This window comes from Urocampus carinirostris, chromosome 7, assembly GCF_059441175.1.
Source record: "Urocampus carinirostris isolate Australia breed hairy pipefish chromosome 7, RoL_Ucar_1.0, whole genome shotgun sequence".
NCBI classification, from domain to species: Eukaryota; Metazoa; Chordata; class Actinopteri; order Syngnathiformes; family Syngnathidae; genus Urocampus; species Urocampus carinirostris.
This window is the reverse complement of record NC_142355.1, coordinates 8,476,312-8,496,139: the sequence shown is the minus strand read 5'-3', so window position 1 is coordinate 8,496,139 and position 19,828 is coordinate 8,476,312. Positions and strand designations below refer to the sequence as shown.

The following is a 19,828-nucleotide window of genomic DNA, read 5'->3' as shown; positions in this document are numbered from 1 at the left end:
AACAAAAAGCCAACCAGGAATAAACAAACAAAAGGTCCTGGCGAAACCGAAGCTAACACCAGGCTAGACAATCAAATAACACGCATTGAGCAGCCAGTTAACCAAAAACAAACAATGAAAAGTTACAACGGCTACAGTGATAAATGTGAAGCCAGCCGGGTATAAATCGAGGGACCCTGCAAAAGCAGCACTAACGCCAGGCTAGCCGACCAATTGACACATGGTGGGCAGCAAACGATGTTCAACCGGGACCAAACAAAACAGCAAAGCCATCGGCAGCCCCGGTGCTAACGGGGAGCAAGCCGGACAAAATTATACCAACCGCGAAAAACCCAGACAAAAAGCCGCTCCTACCTAAAAGGAGAAAAGGGCAAAAAAGGAATGCATGCTGTAATGGCGGCAAGAAGCTTTTGAAGGTCGAAGCACGAAAATCAGACAAAACAGTCTCAAGCACCCCAGCGACAGGGTAAACTAACTTCCAATTTCTCCAAGCAGAAATGAGCAGTATGCAATTGCGGTTAACTACAATGACTGTCTGTTCGGGAGTTGCCTCGTATGTTGTGTTAATGGGATTTGCCATTTTAAATGTGTTGCGTTCCTTCAATGACATTACAGCTCTAGAGGTATTAAGCCAGACTGTTCAACTTTAAGACTAAGTTTCTCAAATCCCCGGCATGTGGAATATCTTGCAACATATTTGCATAATTGTAGGTAGGAACACTACACGTTCTGTGCCTTCTTGGGAATACCTTTTAATCCTGTTAGCATCCTCGTTTGGACAGCCGACATGAATGTGGCTCACTGAGGTAGACTGTGACTTGTTGTCGAGGCAGCAAAGCAACAACAACAAAATCACTAGTCTTCCAAAGTGTGCAACACGAGCTCACACATTTGGAAGTTCAGTCCTTGAGATCCACGTTTTCTTCAGGTCGATATAAACACGACACACTCATCTGAGGTTCAAAACGGGTACGTTTATTTAGAACACACCATCTTAAACTTTCTGTCTGATACAAAGAAAGATGGATTTTTGTTCCTGTTGCAAAGAATCAATAAGTAAAATGTGAAAACTTACAATCAGTTGTGTTGTCTGCATTGTGTAGTTAACCTTCATGAAAAAAAACGATGCAGCTGAAAAGAAAATTTATCATTAAACAAGAGCATCAGGGACTTAAATTCGTGCATTTTATGAAGGTATACAATTAAAAACTTGGCAATAAAGCATGGGTGCCTGCTGAATTGCCAAGTTTTTATGACATAAAAACAAACAGTGAACCCTTGCTTATCGCGGGGGTTACAATACGTGAGGGGCAAAATCCGAAAAGTAGCAAACTTTTTTTTTATTATTTTACAATTATTATTCAATAAACCCCCTTAACGTACCTGTAAAATTCGCCTAAAATCCCAATCCAAGACAGACCCAAAGTAAATTGGTTTTGGTCTCTTTTGAAAGGTAACACTCTCAAGTTTTGTCCCAAATTGAAATAATCACTGTAATAGCTACTACCATTGAGTAATCTGAGTTATAACACACAGAAACAAGTTTTGATTCTTGCCTGATTTTTTTTTTTTTTTTTGCAGTTGAATGCCTGCAGATGAGTGTAGCAAGGGTATCTTAGCTGGAAGACAGGTGAGACAATAGCTTGAAGCCTTACTTGGTACCTTGTCAAATTTGATCATAATCTGAAAAACGAAACATTGTATTTTACAGATTTTTCTAAAGGTGTGTTTAGGCGTTTCCAAAAGTGGCCATTTGGAGGCAACCAGTTTACAACACTAAAACCTTTGCAAATGTGTATTTTACTTTGGCCAAATTATTTAGACATTGTGAAAGAATTGTAAACATTTGATCCGTCTTTCCGCATCACTATCACTACTGCGTAAACGGTAGGCACACTTTTTTCAGGGTCTAATTTGAATACAATAGGGACATCTTCATATTGATTTATTCAGAATTTCATTGGCTAACCAATGTGTCAATCATCATTTGAATCGGTCACTATTAGCAAGTTATTTGCAAGTAAAGGAGGCGTTGTCCTGTTTATCAATCCAGGCCCATGTAGGCTAATGCGGGCAGTGGACCGTGAAACAAAGCATGCGATTGGCTGAAAAATTTGTCATTTAAAAGTTCAGAGGCTAACGGCCCATAGAAAATAATTCTACTAGTCTGTTTATTTGTAAACATGAATTATGAGGATAAACAAACAGCTAGCAAAAAGGAACGGCCAACGATGTAGAGATGCTCATCGTGTGTTTTGGAGATAATATTTCACACGGTTGGTTTCACAAGACTCTCGCAGTTTTCAGTTATTTTTTGTGAAGGCTGCAACAAACATGTACTCACCAACACTACAGCTTTTCTCCCTTTAAAACGATACGAAGTCTGTGAATGAGAAGGTTGGCCATTTCCATTTTCTTAAAAGAAGGCACATGATGTTTGATCGTCTCAATAATCTGGGTATGGAATGTGTTTTGCTTAAAGTGTGCATTAGAATCTACCTTTTTAATGTTAAAAGGTTGTCATGTATGTAAATGGGCAAAGGAAAATCATACAAATGTCTAGGGAGGGGGGGCGGAATGAACAATACATAAGTCTTACCTTGAATGGTATATACAAATCCTACGAGATGAGTGAAAGCACAGAAAGAAGTCAGGACACACAAACACAGAGTAGAGGAAGCGCATCTGTTCTAATAAGAGAAGACTAAAACACGCAAGTTTAATCTTCAGGAATCGGTATCTAAAGGTCGCGCAATAACGCCGGATCTCTGCAGGATAAAGAAGAAAAGACGAAAAGGACATAGAAGAAGGGAAATGAAGGCAAGTGGCTGCCAAAATGTGAAAAAATAAAAAAAGTGAGCAGGGGGAGTCCAAAGGTGAAACAAAGCTATCAGAGAAATGAAGACGAATAAGAGAATAAAGAACAAACATACCGTATTTTCTGGACTATAAGGCGCGCCTAATTGGGTAGAAATGTGAATGTGCGCCTTATAATCCGGTGTGCATTATGTGCAAAAAAATTGCGAATGCTTTACTAGATTAGTGCAATTATTAGTGATTATTCGAAAAAACATATTTCCTTCCACAATTGCATAAGAATGGTGGCAACTGGGATCGAACCAATGGTAAAAGAACCTAACCACCGAACCACTATGGACATGGATGGTTGTTCACAATCGCATGACATTGAATGCAACGGAAATTGAACCAGGATTGTGGCAGTGAGAGCGCCGGATTCTAGATACTAAATCACTAGGGATACTGACAACACATGAAAAGATTTTTAAGTCACGGGGCCATATATGTTAGAGAAAAGGTTTGAATATTTCCTTTATCAAAGTATGATAACGTGCGGCCACATGCATTATTTATATCTTTCGGGATGTCCGAATTACTTCCCACAATGCCATTCTTGTAATTCAGTACAGAACGACCGAAGGACTTTCCACAATATCTCTCGTCATTCAGTTCAGAATCTCATGCGCCTTGTAAAGACTTTGCGAGTCATAATTAAAATAGTCTTATGATGTGATAAGACATAATGCCTTTTCATGTGTTGTCTGTATCCCTAGCGGTCTTGTGGATTGGATCCGGTGCTCTCCTTGCCACATTCTGGGTAAGATTTCCGTCGCATGTAATTGTATGCGTTTGTGATCAGTGATATGAGTTTGCTCTGTTTTCACCGTTGGACAAGTGCAAAAAAGATTTCATTGGATGCCAGTTTTTTATTTTTTTATTAATATTACGCTCTGTTGTTCAGTCTTTTGACTGTCGCTATGGGTCATTCATGTTGCTGTCCTTTAATATCCACACCCTTAAGGGCTGATCTGTTTTTTGTAACTGTCAAGATTTAATAAAAAGAGGGGGCTCAAGGGAGGGCTTTAAGAAGGAATGGAAATTCTCCATCTGAAAAGTTCCTCTTCCAGCCCTCCTTGCAAATTCAAAATCTATTGACATGTTTTATTCCCTTATTTTGAGTTTCTATTAAAACAGCAAGTGATGCAATGCATATTGTACAATGTGATACTTATTCCGGAAGAGTTTTTCCCCGGTGTCACTAACATCTCATGCCGCTGCCCGTCAATGCTGAAATCTGGCTAATCTCTGAGAAGTGTAATGACGCTTTACACTGAAAAATGACAGCGACCAGATGATGAAGGTGTTGTATCCGAGTCGTACCAGGAGTTTTTCCTTCTACTGGTAAGTGGGGGAGCAAACCCCTCCCGCAAAAAATGGCCTGGATGCTTCCCGCCAGGCTGTACTTGCCCAAGTCTCACCTCAGGAAGGCATACCCCCACGATCCTGGCGATTAAGGGATCCATGAACTTGAACTTAAGTTTAAACTTAACAGATATTCTGACTGATTACTCAAAGCGCAAATACCTACCCCTTACAGTAGTTTTAAATACATGCGCCTTATATTCCTTATATATGAAAACAATATCACAGGAGCCTAATTTTTAGAGAGAGTGCCCCATAGTGTGGAAAATATGGTAGTAACATGGTAATTATAGACAGGAAGCCAAAGAACGCGAGCAAAAGAGGGAATATTGGACCTGAAAAAAATGGAAACCTAATGAATGAACCAAGCGGGAAGGAAAACGCAAATGATGATAATTGCTACCGTGTGGGTACGCCAGACAAACGTTCCGACATATTTCCAGTTCTGATTGTGCGTCAGATAGCAAATGCACTGAAAATGAATGCTAATGATAGGTTAGGGATCGATATGGAACGGCGCGCTATTTCCTCTCGATAATTTAACGTCGGCGTCTTTCCGGATGCTTATTTATTCTCTCAGCTTCTTTTCTATTTCTATTCATCTTTATTAGCGAGGAAACTGAATCACGCTGCACTTTGGTCCATCTGCTTTATTACATTTTTACGTAGGAGGAAAAATAAACCTTACTTTGCTCAAATGAATTGGAGTTGTGAGGTATTTTTTTTAATAACAATATCAGGTTTGTCACGACTGCTGTGTGAGACTTCATTTTTGTTGTGGTGACACTCCACACACAGTTTTGGAAACTGTAGACAGGCCTCCCCACACTGATGTTTCTTTTGAGTTTTTTTCTCTTTTCAATGATTTTTTCTAAGTGTCTTGTTAAGTTATTGACTCATTCATAAAACACTTTTTTTCAACCTAATATTTAACTCTGAAGTTTTCGTGTACGTCATTCATGTTGTTTTACAGTAATTTATTAGGGTATTTGTGCAATGTAGGAAAAATACCACTGACCACAATCACATAACGATGGATGCAACAGGAATAGAACCCGGGTCACGGCAGTGAGTGCCGCGTGCTCGTCACTAAACCCCCAGTGATATAGGTTATGTATGAAAAGACATTCGACTCTATTTTTATCCACGGTGGCAGAGAGGAATGTTAGAGAATGGTGAAAACAGAAAGTCGTCCTGGAAGAGAAAAAGCAAAAATGGAGAACGAGGCCAACAAATGTTTGGTGTATCTGATCATGATTTGGAGTTTGAAGGACTTGAAATAAATACATTGTAAATTTTGTGTTAGTATTGTGTTCATAACTTATATTGTCCGTAAATTATTGTAATCATTGCCGTACATATTCAGAATGTTTGTCACTTTCAATACATAAGGCGGAGAAAAAGTGAAACAAAATTTTATACAGATTTTTAATCAAAAATAGGGGTGTGCATAGCGTTCTGCATTCTGATCAGACCCGCACTTTTTTCTGCCTGTGCGAATTCAAGGTAAGACTTATGTATTGTTCATTCCTCGAGACTAAGACTCTGTTGGCTATTGCACATGCGCGATTCTCAGCAGATATTATATTTGTGTAGCGATGTCTCTCTCTGTTGAGAAACATGTCTGGCGACAGGTTGACAAATTCATAGTCGACTACTTTAATGATCAATTTTTGTCAACAATGTCAACTAGTCATTGCAGTTTTAATTGTTAGTTATGATGACTCAAAATGGTCAAAAAGCTAACCAACCAACAATATTCCCCTACATCGTATTTTTTTCTTTAAAGTTTTTCCATTACATGTTTATCTCGTAAAAATGTTCACTGCCTTGTTTTCGATGACAATAAAGACAATTCCAAAAATCATTTAGGTGGATACGATTCTCACCCGGAAGTATGGTGCTCTGTTGATTGAAACCACGCCTCTTCCAGGTAAAGCGACCGGTCAAGTTCTCCATTGGAATTGTGGCACCTTAAAAAGACCAAACACACAGCGAGAACATTCGAATATGAAATGAAAAAAGCTTAGCCTGTCATGTACCAGATATTTGACCCAATTTTTGCAGTTAATGTGCTCAATATCCACCTGTATTAAGTGCATGTCCACCATGCATATATAGTTATACTTATTAAAACAGTATGACACTTAAAACAATCAGTTTAACTCATTCAATGCCAGTCATTTCTTTCAAACAAGCAGACAATTTTTGCCATTTTGAATCCTTTTTGGGCGGCATTAGCTCAGGACGTAGAGCGCTCGTCTTGGGATCAAGTTCGAATCCCGGCTCCTCCGTGTTATATGTCGAAGTGTCCTTGGGCAAAACACTGAATCCCTAATGCCCCCAATAAGCAGGTTGGCGCCTTACATGGCTGCACGGCCGCTATTGGTGTGTGAGTGTGTGTGCGGATGGGTAAGTGTGAAGCACATTGTAAAGTGCTTTGGGAAGTCTTCATTGACTTGAAAAGCGCTATTTAAATGCAGATTAAATCCAGACCATTTACCATTTTGAATGCCGATTGAAAATTTAGTTTTGTAGTTATATAAAAATAAGACAAATCAAAAGAAAGCTTCAATCCTCGTCTTTCATTGGAAAAAAAGCTTTTACTATGGTTTATTGAATGCCAGTTGGACACAGCTAATTTTTCTTGAAAATGCTCGTTTCCCAAAAAACCTCTGAGAAAAAGGTATTTTTGTGAAAGGATGCATTTCGAACAGATCCTTTCACTTGTGTGCTTTTTTTTTGCATTTGTGATACATCCAATATCTAATGAATGTTTTCTATAAACACAAGGGCACTTTGCTTATGAAATAGCATTTGACTGCAAAAACACGTAAGTGGTGTATAAACAAAGCATGCACTTTGCAAAAACTTTTTAGCGCTCGATGTTTCCGGTGACGTGATCGCACGATTTTGGTGACCATGGCGATCCCGTTAGTGCACAGGAGGTCATCTTCATCATCTTCTTTAACAGCTCGGCGCCTACACACTCTCAATCGCTGGGCACAGGAGGCAAAACTAAGCAGTGGGGCATCCTTAAAGTGTGGACAAAGATCTGATCAAAGCCACTCCTGCCATCTAATATTGATTTATCATACTGAAATAATTCCCAGAGGCTTTACACTTACTGATGAACAGCGCCAAACCCTGTACAATGTTTTTTTGGTTTTTTTTTTTTAAAACAAAAACAGACAAACCTATTTTCAAGGTTTTGGCACTCAACCCTCAGGGACAATGCTTCTGAAAACGTACTTTACGGCAATGAATGAGTTAATTACTGCACGGACAGTTTCCGCTCATCTGCGATATTTGATGCTGCAAAGCATTGTGGTCTTGTAGTATGGCGACGACACAAACTCAGACTTACTTGTTTGCTTAAAAACCCAACATGTATTGGTTGACATTTCCCTTTGGGTTCCTTCCCCCTGCAGTGAAAATGGCACATTTGTATCCATCCATATAGAGTGGATGCCACAGTTGTATCCAAACATTTATAGTGTACAGTATTGCTATACCTTTTGCAAGCCACGTACAAGCACAACATTTAAACAGACACAGCAAAGGAGCACGCTTTTGGGCAAACGAGCACGCTACTTGTTGTTTTGGTGAGTGACATGAACAAAATCATCCTTTATTTAATAGATAGATAGATAGATAGTTTATTCATTTGATGTCATTTGCTCAATGACGTAACCTATGCAAGTCACAAAATACTGCAATCAGAAGGGGGGGGCTCTTCTGATTGCAGTATTTTGTGACATTTTCATGAAACAACTTTGCTCGCACTGTTTTGAGACCATTTTTCAGGACAAAAATGACAGTCAAAATGAGCCTCAACACCCAAGTTACTGTGACAGTGAAATAACATGCTTAAGAATTAGCTTTTGTCTGGAGAGTGGGTTGGGCGGTTTTGTCAAATTTTGCCTTCATATATATGGTGTGGCTCTCTCAAAAATATAAAAATAAATATCAATGAAATATTGCTCTTATGGCTCTTTGGGTTCAAAAGGTTCCTGATTTACTAATGCCTTGAAAAGAAAGGCAAATGAGGGCTGGGTCGCAAAAATATAAGCCCTTCATTTGAAGGTGCTGTTGTCAACATACTTGCATCGTCTGTGAACGAAGTATGATGGGAGTCAATTTCCTAAAACTCAAGAACCGGTTTGCCTTCGAAAGGCTATATTTCTCTTGCGAATTTTTTTTTCCCGGGGATTCTGTGCTGTTGACTTTAAAAATTGTTGGGTATAAAAAGGTTTAAATTGTTTTGTATATTTAAGAATATTTTAATTTATGTTTTCCTGTGTTTTTCAGTGTTACCGTTTAAGTGTTCATTTTGGTTTTTTTTCCCTTTTAAGTAAATCATAATGATACATAACAAATGGTAATATATGGATTAAACAACAAAAACATCCCGAAGCTCCTGCGTCCCCTGCCCACTGCCCGATGATTGCTGGGATGGGCTCCAGCACCCCCGTGACCCTACTGAGGATAAGCGGTGCAGCTGATGAGATGAGATGAGATGAGAACATCCCGAAGAGCTGTTTGGGAGCAGAAACAGACAGCACTCTTTAGTGAGCCGAGCTGAAAAAGCCAGTTCTCTAAAAAGAGTCGGAATTTCCATCTCTTCAACAAACTATTCACACGTCAAAGACGTGTTTCGAATTTAGAGTGAATGCACTAGTATATGCTGTAAGTATTGTGTAAATTATAACCTTTGTCTTCTTTGTTCCTTTATATTGTGTAAACTATAACCTTATATTCGTTGTTCCTTTATCTTCTTTGTTTTCTTTTATCCTCACGGTTAAATGTGAAACTGGAGTGCCACGTCCAATTTCGTTGTCACAATATGTTCAACCCATGTTGTAACAGTGACAAGTGTTTTACATGAATAAACACTGTAGCTCTTACTGTAGTCTCAGTTGTATGTGCGTAATGTATGAAAAATATATGACAAAAGACTATTTATGATGGGGGGTGCCTCATAATCCAGTGCGCCTTATAGTGCGGAAAGAGCCCCCAAGAAAAATTAGTCTATCATCACTTTTACTTGGGAGTCAAAAGTTTGGTGTATCAACGAGCCATTTTGGGACACAGTACTCGAAAAGTGTGAAATATTCAAGTAGTGCTCACAGCTTTACGTCGTCCCCCCCAATCACAGTTGTAAACACGTGCAGCCTACGCATTGCGCCATGTCGTGTTGGAAGTCTGTCTCTGTACAATGCCCTCATCAGAAGTGCTGTCAGCGCCAACAATACTCGGAGTGACAGCTTGCTCTGGCAGAGAGTTGAACTTAGAGCAGCCATTGAAGCTCAACGGGGCGCCGACTGCCAGAGTTCGGCATTGCCCGCGACGAGAGTGACAGAACGCGTATAACCCCCGTTAAAAAGAGAGTTAGAAATACTGTTAATAAAATTATAATTCAATGGTAAAATAAAATGTTAAATTAATTGATAACACATTAGAGCGAGAGAACAAATTGAAACCCAGTACGCACTTTCAAATAGTCAATGAGAGAGAGAGAAAACGAAATGAAACTTAGTACATCTTTTAAATCAGTCAATATTGTTTGGAGGGCACGCACAGACAGACAGAGAAAGTAAATAGAAACCCAGTAAGTATTTTAAATTAGTCGTGTCATGATTGCCGATTCGGGGCACCTGCTACCGTTGGCGCAAACAGCCCTAGTCGCTGATTGGCTCCCTGACTCTTTTTAAACCCCCGTCTTCCAAGGAGAAGCTGTCAGACCGTCTGCGAACCTATGCTTTCAGCTAGGCAAGCTCTGTACTATCAGACATTCTCCTGCCCCGTTTTCTCCTGCCTGATACCTGCTGCCAACCTGTTTCTGGACCAGTTTCTGCCTTGCTCCTCCGTCCCGGCCATCGACCCGTTTCGCCCTGTTTCCTGCCCGATACCTGTTGCCAACCTCTTTTCTGGACTTGTTTCTGCCCTTGCTCCTGCGTCCCGGTCATCGACCTGTTTTCCCGCTGCCTACGACTACCCACGCTCGACACGGAAGTGCCACTTCCGCATTCCTGCCACCAGCTACCCGTCACCGACACTCATCGGATCGTGGAAGCAAGCACTGCTCTCTTTCTCAATAAAACTGAGTAAAACAAACGCTATTGGGTCCTGTCTCCGTTTCTGGCTTGTGACAAGTTGATGTATTGCACCTTGATCAAGCCCTGCCAACTAAGAGAGAGGGAGAGGAGAGAACAAATTGAAACCCAGTACGTATTTAAAATAAATCGATGTTTTCAGTTTTTGAGTGCACTTTCAATAAAATCCGGTCTGACAGAGCGAGCGAGAGAAAGAGAGATTGATCAATACATAAACTCTTTTGAGCGAGATGCAGAAGAACACAGAACAGGTGTACGATCGCAGTACAGTATGAAAGATGCTATGATATGAATTGCTGATTGGCTAATTGGCTAGCGGGGATCTCAAGTCAAGGGGTGCTGGTCAAATGGCGTGAATCGTGGTTGTCCGAAACATTCCTCCATGGTGCAGGAAGGATTCCTTGTCCGTTTTATGCGTCATTTTATTTTTTTATTCAATTTTTTCATTAATTCAATATTTTTAGATTAACCAGCGATAACTCAAGCGCGAGTAGCGAGGGGCCTTTGTATAACTAAGTTATCGAATAAAATCCATTGTTTTAAGTGGTGAACTACGATTTGATTTCAATAAAGTTTTGTAACAAAAAAGACATGAATGATTTCACAGCGAGAGCACACCGGAGTAGATGACGGACAGTACACCTTCGATTTTCAATATCAATTTTTAGCAAGACATTGCTTCGGAACCCAAATCTCTCAGACCTTCGTACTGACTCCACCTGGTATCCACTAAGGATGAAAAACCCGAACTCTGTGAATTTTCGCCAGTTTTTTTTCTCACTCCACCTTCTAACTTTCGTGGCATTCATTTTGATTGTCATTTAAATTTGATGTGTATAATTGTGTGACTTTAAAATAGATTTAAGTAGATTCCAAAAATACACTCTGCTACTAAAATTCAGTTTATCAACCGAAATTAAAGTAGAATATCTGTAAGTAACAGAAATAGGAACACTTTACTCCAGGGGTTCTCAAACATGCGGCTTGCAGGACAGATCATCGACAGAATGAATCTGGCCCGCGAAACAACGCAGGGAGAAGCGGACAAGAAAAACGAGCTGCACTTTTAAATATGTCCACTTGATGTCGCCAATGCCAACCGCCTCCCACAAAGCAACTGAAGCTGTATTTTTCTTTCTTATTCTCTTCCTTTTTTAATATCTCTTTTACTATCTTTCCAGCTCTCTGGGTCAATATTTTATTTTCTCTCTCTCCCTCTCAATATTTTCTTTTTTCCTTTTTCTCACTCTCCCTTACCCTCTATTTTTTCTGTCCTTTTTTTCGTCTCGCTTTATAACCTCTTTTCTTTTTTGTCTTCCTCCCTCTCTATTTCTTCTATTTTTCAGTCGCTCTATTTTTTTGATGACTTTCTTTCTCTCTGTCTATCCTTTTTCTCCTCTCTTTCTCTATTTCATAATTTCTCTCTCTCCATTGTTCTCTCTCTTCTTCTTTTCTCTCTATATTACTAGTCCAGCCCCGTGAGATTCATTTTTTATGAGCTAAAATGAGGTTGACACCCCTGCCTTACACTAAACTTTTCCTAGAATTTATGTGAAATGTTGTCTATTGTCTTGTCCAATGTTTATTAAATTGCCGGCTATTAAAATCAATTTGGACTCTGCTGTTTCCGCTATTATTTTTACCACTCATCAAAACGATCCTAGGACAGTTGCTTTTCTTCACTTTGCAGACCATCAAAAACTGCACGTTTAGCGTTTTCTCTCTGATACTGAAACCCGGCTATCGTTCCATCTGAATTGATACTTGCCAAGGTGGGCCCGCTCACCATTTGTTATTATGAGCCAAAATAACAGGTCTTAATGGAGGCCTGCATCAAGCATAGGTCTAATTTTCACTTTAAAAAACACCCCACAGTTCAATTTTTCCAGGTTGGAGTAGGGTGACTTCATGTTCCCTGAAATGAGCTTGAAGAAAAGCGTGGAGGGTGAGAATTCGCCTATTATTTTTTGAGCCCGGGTCGAACAATTTCTTGCTGCCTGCTGAATAGTTGCGCGTCATTAGAGCCGGCTAAATGATGCTCTTCACTTTCCGAGGAAGGCCCTTTCACCGCAAAGAGCTCAATGACTGGCAGAAAGCAGGCTCATATTCACAATGAAGCTTACAGGGTGTTCAAGGACACAGGGTTTCCATCTCTTTTTTTGATAATGTTCCATATTAGACTAATGTTCAATTAGCTTGTCAAGGCTAGTTAGTGAAATGTCATTTCTTATACGACGAGCACTGAAGAGTTTCCTTTATCACGTTCTATCATGTCCTTTTTCAGTCCCCTTATATAGTATGTGTCATGCAAATCATCTCATTAGCTATTTGCCCACGATCGAGGATTCTATTATCTTATAAAAATGTGATTTTGAGAATAAGCGCAATTTGCCAAAGTAGTCATCAGTGTTCCCTCTAAGCTGCGCGCAAGCGCGATTGCGCACTGCTCGCACATTCTCAGCGCACAAGAAAATCTAGCCAGTGCACAAAAATGAGGGCTCAAAATTACTAATTAAGAAGCGTCTTAAGTCAAAGTTACAGTGCGTGAAGGTAAAAAAAAATACACAGGTTCCCCTGACGTTGTGTCCCAAAGGCGGTATTTTGAAGTCAAGTCAAAGGAGAACGAAGTTGAGTAAAGTTATTAGAGTTTGTCGGGGAACCGGCTTCTTCGGCTCGGCTCACTAAAAGGAACCGGCTCTTTCGGGTCCTAAACGGCTCTTCGGGTTGTTTTTGCTTCTTTAATCCCAACATGACCAAATATTATGTAAAATTATGCACAAAATGACTTAAAGGAAGGGGGGGAACAAAAAAGAAAAAAATACCAAAATGAAAAAGTAGTGAAAAGCTGAGGAAAAAAAGAAACAAAAGGAAGAGAAAAAAAGAAGGAAAAATTTAGAAAAAAGTAAATAGAGAACAAAAAGAAAAAAGTAACATCTCGGAAAAAAATAAACACAATGAGATTTTTTTTAAAGGAATTTAAAAAAAGGTAGAAAAAAACCACAGAAAAAAGAAGAAAAAGTTTGTGTTGCATTCAAATAATTTCCAATTATATCAAGTAAATCTGGTTGCCAACATTGTACTTCCACTAAAAAATGTGATTAAGTACAGTTCTGTATCTTACAACCGACTAAATAAGCCCCCCAAAATGTTAATATTATGCGACAAAATATGTCAGGAAATAAAAAGAAATGGATATCTTGTGAAAGAATTGTAAGAACAAACAACATTTGTAGGCCGTACAACCTTTGCAATAGTACATAAGTCAATTCATTCGAAAGAGAAAAATAGTTTGGGATTGCCGGAAACTCAGCAAAATGTAACTTGATGTCAAGTTTTGGACATGTTTGATAATGAATTATCTTGCCACACTTGGGGTTGCTGTTGCTCACTGTTGTTTCAAGCGTTGCTCACCGACTTTGTGTGAACGCTCAGACCCGTAAGGAAAATTACAGGGAACATTGGTAGTCATACCTGTGGAGGGCGACCACCGGGCCGTTGGTGATTTAGTAAAGTTTTCCTTGTTTTTTTGTTTTTTTCAACCTAAAGGAAACTTTATAGTCTGAGGTTTTACGGTGGAATTTGAGCAATGGCTGATAAGTCGACAAATATGGACTTTTGCTTAACATTGGATGCAACAGGAATGAAACTCGGATTGTGACAATGAGAGAGCTTTTGATCAGGAGGGTTGGGTGGATCGATCCAAATATTGATATTATCAATACGAGTGGTCGACCGTTTATCTGGTGGGACGATTGTTGGCACCGATATTTGGGAATTTGACAGTTATCGGTATTGGCTTTTTTTTGGGCCATTTATTGTCAATTCACAGATGCAGACGCCTGGAATATCTGTCTTGCTCCTACAAACCCTCTTTCTACCAATCCTCACCCATCCCCGGTACCCACCCGCACCTTCTGATTGGATAAGCTACTGTGGCAGAGCCACGAAAAGCAGGAGAGTTGCAGCTCAGCTGACTTGTTCCGACATGCCTTGTGTCGATGATAGATAAAGCTATGAAATAGAGAGACTTAATGATTTGTAAGCACTTACTGTACACTTAAGATTAAAGTTACTGTAACTTTAAATGAAAGTAACCACAAATTAATTCCGGCACTTTTTAAAATCTTTTTTACATTTTACCTTTAGTTGTTTGCATGAGCAAACTGGACAACCTAAAGCTGGCAGTTAGTGGTCAGGAGCTGTCAGGGTTCTTATGTGGTCTCTCGTGCGAGTCGCTGGGACTGCCTGTGAACTTGATTTTCCTTCGTGAAATGTTGCAGCGTTTGAGAAAAAAAAAGGTATACTGAAATTTTCCTGTTTGGAGGTGCTCGTATAAAACGCTACCACTATTGTTTTTTTTTTTTTAAATCAAATTTAGACACGCATGTAGGGACCAAAACGTCGGAAACCTATTCTGTACAAAGGACCAGTCTCATGTCTGACTATTCTTTTGCAGCCCAGCCTACTAAAAATATTAGTAATAAACACAATAATAATAATAATAAATCCTTATTCCACTGTTTAACCTTCAGACGACTAGTGTTCCTGATGACATAGGAAAAGGCATTAGACCAGGGGTGTCAAACTCATTTTAACTCGGGGTCCACACGATAGAACAAACATTCTGTCGGGGGCCGGACTAGTAGATTAAAGAGAAATAAAAAGAGAGATAAATAAATACGAGAAAGAGGGAGGGAAAAGAAGAGAGAGGGCGGGACAAAGAAAGAAAAAGAGAGAGAGGGAGAGAGTGTGAGAAACAAAAGAGATAAAAAGTTGTGAGAGAGGGGGAAAAGAAATGGAGAGGAGTATAGAAATCCAAAGAGAAATAGAAATACAGATGGAGAGAAAAGAGAAAAGAAAGCGCGAAGGGTAGGAAGAAAGAAAGAGAAAAGAGAGAAAAAGGAAAAAAAGAAGTTAGAGCAAAATAAGTTAAAAAGACACAGAGAGAGAAAGAGACAAAGAGCAACAAAGGAAGAGAAAAAGAGAGACACAGAGTGAGAGACAGAGACAGAGAGTGGGAGAAAACGGGTGGAAAAGAGGGAGAGATAGAGAGAGAAAAAAATAAATACAAGTACAGTGTCTTTGTTCAAGGCACCTCTCTTTGGCAACATGAAGTTGACATATTTCAACCTGCAGCTTATTTTTCTCTTGCGCTTCTCTGAGTGTTGTCGCGCGGGCCGGATTCAATCCCTTAGCGAGCCTGATTTGGCCCGCGGGCCGCCAAGTTGACACCTGTGCATTAGACTCTCATCACACTATTTTTACTCACAGTACCACATTGCAAAACATTGTTTTAGACAAACCCCCACAATGCACCATTTCATTGTTGTTTTCTTTGTATAGCAAGCAAGAGTTTTGTTTAAAAAAAATATATATAGTATACCAAAATCCTCCTATGTAGAGGTACATACTCGTTTAAAAAGGTACCACAATTTAAATTATTTTTTTATATTCGATTCCATAATTATGTTTCTATACATGTTTTCAATTTTCACTGTCTATTTTAATTGTAGTACTTGTGTTCCTCAACAGTTCAAATCTATTCTTTCACTTGTTAGTCTTGCTAATACAAAGGAGAGCCCATTATAATCCACAATTTTTTCTCCTTCCACTTCATGATTTTCTCTCCTTTTTCTCTCCTCCCCCCTTCAATGTTCACACCTTGCTCCCCCCCTTTAGAATACACCCAATCCCTTCTTTCACCTCTCACCTTACCCGCAGTTGAGGCCTGCAACCTCCCGCTACGATTCATTCTTCCGAGGCTAATCAGGCACAACGGGAGGGCTGATGCCTATCGGGCGGAAGTGAGCAGTATCGGCCCAACTACTTCCTGCACAGCGTGCTAGTTGCTTCATCACCCGGTTTATTAGTAGAAAATCATCGCCTACAAGGCTTTTCTTCCCTGCCACTCTCCTTTCTCGTCTTCTTTTTACCCCTTCACCTTATCGCGCACAACTTCCCCTACAAAGATTCAGGTAATCTCTAAATACCACATGTAAGATGATGTCGTGGGTCGCTGTCCAATGCTCATGAGCAGGGTCAAGTAGTTGACTTCATTTAACTGCCTGAGACATTGTGGAGCGCTGAGGACCGAGAACTCTGCAGCTTTCTCGTAGACAGTTATTGAAGGGAATTGCCTTTAAATTTAGGGATGTCAAACTCGGTCTAGCACTGGGACCGGATCTAGACTTTCTGTTCTCAGGCGGGCCGGAGCAGTAAAGGAATGTAAACCTCAAATGATAAGCTCTCTGAAGTTTTTTAGTACTGCGCTTTATCATTCAGCCTACTTAGTAGCATACTCTACATATTTTAATCATGGATGACACAAGATCTGGTTTAAGCATAAGACATTTTTCACAAACAAGGGGAAAAATGATTTTCATGTTTGGTATTGAATACCAGCTCGGTGGCCTTAGGGGTATGGCGCCCGCCCCGAGACTGGGAGGTTGTGGTTCAAGCCTTGGCCGAGTCATAACTAAGACTTAAACATTAGTACCCGTTGCCTCCCTGCTTGGCGTTCAGCATTAGGGGTTGGAATTGGGGGGTTTGGTCACCTAATGACTCCCAACAGTCAGTTGGGTTGAGCGAGGGGGCTGGGAATCCCCTCCTCTGAATCAATCTCCCAAAAAGAGTCAGAAATGACTCTAGCCACCTCCCACTAGGGGGAAATGGCTGTGTTATATTATTTTAACAGTTGAGTAAATGCCGTTTTACACAAGCACCGACGCACCATGCTATACAAATTTAAGTGAGAGCTATATTTTTAGACTTAATTCTAGTACTGCTTTGAAATTAATAAAAAACTAATAATTAAAAAAAAGTTTTAGCATTGCAAGGGCTATAAAATACATCAGGTCAGACTACAAGACCTACTAAAGCTGAGAGTATATCCTTTCCTGCCCTTAGTGGCCAGAGGGTGCATTAGGTTTATCTTTAAATTTATAACTTATAATAGAGATGACCTAGAGACTTGACATACTCAGAAATTTATGATGATCTGGCTTTCCTTAATATTATGTAATTTATTGTATTGCTGTATCTTTTATTGTATCATCATTGCTTTAATATTTAGTGGTACAGAAGATGTTTTGGCGGCACTGTGGATGAGTGGTTGGCGCGCAGCCCCAGGTCCAGCTACCGCAGCCTCCTCGTGTGGAGTTTGCATGTTCTCCCCGTGCCTGTGAGGGTTTCCTCCAGCCACATTCCAAAAACATGCATGTTAGGTTAATTGCCCGACCAGATTGTCCCTATGTGTGAATAAGCAAGTGAGTTGTCTGTCTGTGTACCCTCTGGCTGGCTGGCAACCGGTTCAGGGTGTTCCTTGCCCACTGCCCGAAGACGGCTGGGATGGGCTCCAGAACCCGCGCGACCCTACTGAAGATGAGCAGATAATGGATGGATGGATGGATGGATGTAAGATGTTTTGAATAGCTATTTTGGTTTGACTTTGATACTTTCGGGATTTTGGTAATGGGCCAATTAGTTTGTAATTATTTCAAATCGGGAAAATGTGCTCGTTACGCAAGCAATTCAAGCTACGAGCATGATCCAAGAACGAATTAGACGTGTATGAAGAGGTACCACTGTATATCTATGACCATGACAGCATTCGTAGATTGTGGCCAATGTACGTGTGCACGTACGTCAAGAGTGGGGGCAATTAAGTGGAGCTCTTCTCACTCGACCCCCCACGGCAGCCTGGTAGGAAACAGCCTTTCATTTGCCCATAGTGGTAATTGGTACGCGTGAGTGAAAGGTACATGTGTTCTGCTCCCCTCTGCGTCTGTCACAGAATTAGAAAATGGAATTCTACGAAGAGCGTCAGTCTCCCTCGTCCAATCGGACACATTTTCATTATTCGCTTGGCGTCAGAACATGTTTCACTTCCCTCCGGCTGCCGGCCGACATTATTATTTGCAATTCCGCGGACAATTTACATTCAGATCAGTTTTAGGACTATTCATTTAAACCGTTGGTTTCTAATTAATAAATTCCGCAATTAAATATTTTCAGTCGCTTCGGGTCATTCTCAGAAACGATATAAAGCAAATATAAATTCATGATCAGATACTGCTATGACTAAAACCGTGTTTCAAATTGGCTGGCAAATAAATTACTTTTATAATTAAGTACAAAGAAAACACTCCCTGTGGAATAATAAATTAGCTGCAGCCCATTATATCAGATCTCATTTTAAACTATAACGTCTACCAGGAGGTGTTGAAACTCTACAGATGGTATTATTAAACATGGCAAAAAATGTGGCGGGGCAATAATGAAGATCGTGAACGGTGGCGTTATCACCTACGTTTTGTCACGGCTCTTTCAAGTCAGCCTTATCTTCACCCTTGCCATGTTTTGATGGTCTGCTTTTGACTTTGATTAGAATGCAGCACTCGACGACAAAATAAAAACAAAAGAAAACAGAACCACTATGCTTTAAACAACGCTAAATAAAATAAATCTCACTGTGCTGCCGGAATCCTGACCTCAAATGTGATTGCTTTTGTATTTTTGTGGTTTAATTGTTGATTTCCAATGGTTCAAATGTATGTCAATTTACTACTGCTTTGTGACTATTTTTCTTTTACTGTGTATTATGTAATTGTTGCTTAATAGCATTTTATTAAATGGGCTGATATTGTTTTCTTTTCTTTTTTTTCCCTTGACACAATCTGTCTCGGGTCGGTGCGTGAAAAAAAATACCATCTGGCTTATTCCGGCATGATTTCTCAAATATTTATCTTCACATTGTTACCGATATGAATAAATTCAAAAGATGTTTATACTTTACAACAATGTTACAGAACAGACACTGGTTTACATTAGAGTCCTACAAAATTTGAGCCTTTATATCAAAAACTAAAACGTTAAGAAGTATACTAAAAACACTTAAATTATGTATAATAATTTAATAGAATTTGAACTTTGATTTATAGTTTAACCAAATATTTAATCGTTTACAGTGCCGTGAAAAAGTATCTGCCCCCTTCCTGATTTCTGCGTTTTCTGCATATTAATCATTTACAAAATGTTTCAAATCATCAAGCTAATTTAATAGCAAATGGACACAATCCAAGGAAATACAATGCAGTTGAAAATATTAATCTGGCCCTACGTGAAAAAGTAATTGCACCTTGAATCCGACAATTCCTTAGATGTTTTTCCAGGTTCCTTCTTAACCCCCAGGATAAGCCGTCATCGCACTCTTGGAGTAATCAGTAGACACCACTCCTGGAAAGGTTTGCCACCGTTTCCAGTTTTCTCCATTTATGGATAATGACTCTAACAGTGGTTTGCTTGAGCCCTACAGCCTTGGAAATGGCTTTGTGACCTTTACCGCAGTGATGGTTTTCATTCAGTTTTTTCTAATTTCTTCTGCTATTCCTTTGGATGGTGACATGTAAATTGTGTTCTTGAGATTTTGTAGCCTACTTCACACAACAGATTCAATTTAAGCGATTTCTCAATTTAACACAGGTGGTGACAAA

At 39.7% G+C, this 19,828-nt stretch overlaps 1 long non-coding RNA gene across 2 annotated transcripts in view; it reads right to left on the bottom strand.

Annotated features, from left to right (window-relative positions):
• Window positions 1–959: 959 nt before the first annotated feature.
• Window positions 960–19,828, bottom strand: part of LOC148362247 (uncharacterized) — a 38,269-nt gene continuing 19,400 nt past the window's right edge. Inside the window, exons 4-5 of one of the 2 annotated variants that reach the window (XR_015850852.1) lie at window positions 6,111–6,194; window positions 960–1,131 (exon numbers count right to left, since the gene is read on the bottom strand). This is a non-coding gene — a long non-coding RNA (uncharacterized LOC148362247). Of the gene's footprint in view, window positions 1,132–2,805; window positions 2,829–6,110; window positions 6,195–19,828 lie in introns of those variants that run through there. The other variant, XR_015850853.1, reaches the window with a different exon arrangement.